Source organism: Gymnoscopelus microlampas (genome assembly GCF_963454915.1).
Source record: "Gymnoscopelus microlampas genome assembly, chromosome: 20".
Lineage (NCBI taxonomy): Eukaryota > Metazoa > Chordata > Actinopteri > Myctophiformes > Myctophidae > Gymnoscopelus > Gymnoscopelus microlampas.
In genome coordinates, this window is record NC_139957.1 from 45,308,552 (window position 1) to 45,313,551 (window position 5,000).

Below are 5,000 nucleotides of genomic sequence, written 5' to 3' on the forward strand. Positions count from 1 at the left end.
GAGAGCCATGTGTTCATTTAAAAAAAAATGATATTGTCCGTTTTTTCCGTGCCTGCAAAGGCCTTTACTCAAGTAAAGTAAAAGTCCACAGGCCAGACCCCCCCCCCCTCCCTCTATCTCTCTCTCTCCCTCTCCAACTTTCTTTATCTCACACTCACTCGGCGGCCTGTCTCTGTTTCTCTCTGTGTCAGTCTCTATTCTTTCTCTGTCTGACTTTAGTTCAGACAGAATTAAAGTGCCCACACTCCTCTCTCCTTCCCTCCGCTCTGTCATTCATTCCGTCTGTGATTGTATCTGACGGCAGCCAGACGAACCCCGCTGGGATAGAAGGATGATGACGATGATGACGACGATGAAGATGATGATAGTGCAGAGATATGGACATCTCTCCAGGCAGTCACCCTGGTCAAATATCTCCAGTAAGAAGTGAGCTTGAAGAGATGAGTACCCATCCAGGACGACCTCCCTGTCCATTTGAACACAATCTGAACAATGATCTGCACTTGCATTGCTCCCACGCTGGGCAAGACCTGGGATGTCGGTTGTCTAGGAAGTGAAGAACCGGAAACGGCTGAATTTGACGGAAGTACCGCCCAAGGAAATGACGTTGATGCTTTACAAATCCGTTAACATTCTCCGTGAATGAAACGAGTGTTGTGATTGGTCAAAAAAATATTGTTTCCGGGGGAAACGCGTACGACGGGAAATCCTACCCACTCAGCACTTCCTAGACACTCGCTGCTTTAGGTCGTGACCAGGCTCTTCTTTTCGCAGATAAGTGAGGCTGGGACCGAGGCTACATTGCTCCCATCTGTCTCCCAAACTCCAGTGGTTCTAAACCAGTGGTCCGGGGACCACCAGTGGTCCTTGAGGGGGTTTCAAGGTGGTCCCCCCGGCTAAATGATGGACAGTTGGTAACCAAATGGACCCTTATAGATCTATAACTCTTGAGAGCTTAGAATGAAACCAAATGGACCCTTATAGATCTATAACTCTTGAGAGCGTAGAATGAAACCAAATGGACCCTTATTCACCTGTTTCCTCGGCTGTGTTTTCCACTTCCTGTCGATGTCATTGGATATCATTGGTCATCTGACCAGTTTCATTGGATTTCATTGGATCAAATCGACAGGAAGTGGAAAACACACAGCCTAGGAAACAGGTGAATAGATATTTAACTCTTCAGAGCGTAAAATGAAACCAAATGCATTTGGTTTCATTTTACGCTCTGAAGAGTTAAAGGTAGGGTAAGTGATATTTTTGGTTAAAACAAAAAGTATTTTGTTAAAAGGTGAAAGAACTATATTCTGATAGTAATCATTGCTATAGAGTGTTTGTTCAGTAACAGGAGTCTCCCCGTCTCTCCAGCTCTTTAATAAAAAGAAAATACATTTTTCGGTAGGTGTCAAAATCTCAGCCAATCAGGAGAAAGTACCCATTTTTAAGCTTCATTTTTATAGTGTTCCAGTTCCAATTTTGTCTGCTCATTTCTTAGTGTCATCACTTCCAATTTCACTTGTTTAATCTATATCCTGATTGAGTTCTCTGTCCTGGTTGGATAAAATTGGAAATGAAACTGAAACTGAAACGAAAATGCATTTTCTGTTTGATAAAGAGCTGGAGAGACAAGGAGACTCCTTTTACTGAACAAACACTCTATAGCAATGAGTACTATCAGAATATAGAGCTATTAAACACTTATTTTAACCAAAGAAAATCACTTACCCTACCTTTAAATTATTGTTAAACATCTGCATTACTTCATCTACAAGAAGTCTACACAATTAGAGAATGTTGAATAAATGTTATTTTGATCAACGTTTGTCTGTTATCTATTCTATTGGTACCAAAATCAATACAACATGGATGGAATTGTGGACAAAATCTTATCCAACGACAACAACATATTCTAAGTGTTGGGTCTGAGAGTCTAAATCTCATCAAATGGTTCCGTGGCTCAAATGCCCAATAAATAATGGACCTCCATATGAAAAGGGTTGAAACCCACTGTCCTACTCAGACTGCTGCTAGACATGAATCTGGATTTCTATCAGCTGGTTGATTCACTGGATTCTTTCAGAACTGGCCTGATAAAACAAACACCTACCATGGGAGACCACAAGGGGGCGTTAGATGTTAATTCCCATTGAAAAAAGGTGTCATTCACGTGATTTGGGAAAGTACAGGACCGCTTAGCAAAGATACATTGAATCTTGACCATCAGGTAAAAATGCCTTCAGATCCTTAATGTCTCAATAGAAGAGCAGGGAGACAAAATACAACCACCCCAATGATATAAGTTATATTGTATTAACATAGTCTACCATACAGATTGTATAAGTTATATTGTATTAACATACTCTACCATACAGATTGTATAAGTTATATTGTATTAACATACTCTACCATACAGATTGTATAAGTTATATTGTATTAACATACTCTACCATACAGATTGTATAAGTTATATTGTATTAACATACTCTACCATACAGATTGGACAACATTACATTTTATTCATTAAAAAAGAAAAGGTTAGGTTGTGCCGCTTTAAGTAGACAGCTGGCACTTAGCATTTACCATTGAAAACTTAAATGTGTAACGGAATGTAATTGGACATAATGTGCTCAATCATCACTCCATATGCCTGCAGACAGAACGTCTTTTGTGAATTCATTCAGCCGTCATGTCACGCTCCTTCTCTCAGTGAAGTTAACAATTAAGCAATACAATATTCCTGCTCTAATTGCAGTACAGTAGGCCTACAACACCACCGCTCATGTAAATTACTGTATAGGGAAATAGAGAGAGACACACGCACACACACACACACACACAGTACAGTACAGCAAACGCACATTTTGATGAATTGAGTAAAAAAAGAACCCCAATGGAAACAAGTCATAGTGCTTTCTTGGGTATAATCCTCTTAGCAGACCTTGTATTGAACTGTACTTTACTGTCCTTTTTTTTGCAAACTGCTAAAAAGTAATCAAACATCAAACACGCACGCACAAGGGCGTGCGCGCGTGCACACACACACACACACACACACACACACACACACACACACACACACACACACACACACGCACACACACACACACACACAGTACAGAAGTACAAAAGTATCAAAATGTACTTATATAATCAAAAGTAAAAGTACTCGTTGCGCAGAATGTCTCGTTTCACAAGTTTTCAAATGTATACAATTCATACAAATCCTTTGAAAATAGCGGATCTACAAGCTCACAATGCATCGCATCGCATTGTGATGTGAACGGTATAATTGATCAACGCAAGGAAAGGGTCTTAGGATGTATCGAGGCTGAATATTGGTCTTTTGACATGTCACACTACAACATGAAAAGACGCACGCTAATGTGTCTGTTTTCATAATCCCGTCTGACACAGGAATTTTGTCGGGGGTGACAAATCGGGCAAAAAAATCGTGTAGTGCGTTTACAGGCCTTTAGGGATTCTCAAGTGGTCCCTGACCCAGAAAAGGTTGAGGACCACCGGCTGTAATGCATATCAAACAGGAGGTCCTTGAAATGTAAACATAAAAAGTTAGAGAATCAATGCAATAAGTTTAACTTTGGACTAAAGCAAAGTAGGTCTGCAGTATGTTTCCTAACCCATTCAATCCGGGAACGCATCCGTCTCATTTTAAGATGTCTTTGGCTATTCAAAAACAGCAGATCTACAAGTTCATTGTGCAGCACCGAGTGCCGCGCTATGAGCTTGTAGATCTGCAATTTTCTTTAAAATATGAAAATGTGTGCAAATCTTTGAATATGCATATATTTTTTTAAGCGAACATTTTTAACTCAGATCTTTGCTCCTGGGGGGTCCTAAAAATGTCTTCTAAATCCTAACAGTTATTTCTTTTTTAAACGTACGTTGCTATAATATCAGTGCTTCTCAAAGGACCACAGAAATTATGTATTTGTCCCACAGACCCCATCTCAAAATATTTAGTTCCAGGGACCCCCCCCCCCCCCCCCTCCACCCCAGAAGCAAAGATTAGAGTAAAAGAAAAATACCTTAAAATAATATAATCAACGATTTCCCCCCAAAAAAATCTATTTTTTTTCAAAAAAATAGCCAAATAAACCTTAAAATGACACAGATGCGTTCCCGGTCGTAATGGGTTAAGGTCTGTCCTATATGGAAATAAATGTCTCTTTGTGTTCTGTGTGTTTTTTTTAATCATATCCAGCTTGGGAACAGAACCCCAGTTTCTGTTTTCTATTTCGGCGCGTTGTCACTGAGAGTTAGCTGGAGGCACAGCTAGGTCAATGCTTGTAACGGGTAGAACTTTATTTATTTATACATGTTTTACCAATTAACAGATATCAGTGGTTCAGACCATCGCAATACCAATAGGTACGCGAGTCTCTGAAGTCAGAAATGTCAGTAATTTTTTCCCCTAAACTGAAATATATACAATAAACACATACACTCAATTAGTCACGCTACACAGGCTGAGCACCGCTTCACTGCCACATCGAGAGCACACACACACACACACACACACACACACACACACACACACACACACACACACACACACACACACACACACACACACACACACACACACACACACACACAGATAATAAATCATGCATGAATTCATGCTGTATTGCATCTCTCTAGCTGGCATGGGGAACAAATAATGAACAGAACCAACGTGGGAGAGAGAGCACCAACGCACCAGACGTCTTAACGCATTCAAACCGGGGACGCGTCATCCATTATTTTATACTTATACTTATACTACTCAAAAATAGCAGATCTACAAGCTCATAGCGCGGCACCGAGTGCCGCGCTATGAGCTTGCAGATCTGCTATTTTCGAAATCTTGAAAATCTTTGTATATATATATTATTTTAAAGCGAACATTTGTAACCCCACTATTTGCTTCTGGGGGGTCCCTGGAACAAAACGTGTTGAGAAGGGGGTCCGCGGATCAAATACATATCTAAAAATGTTTT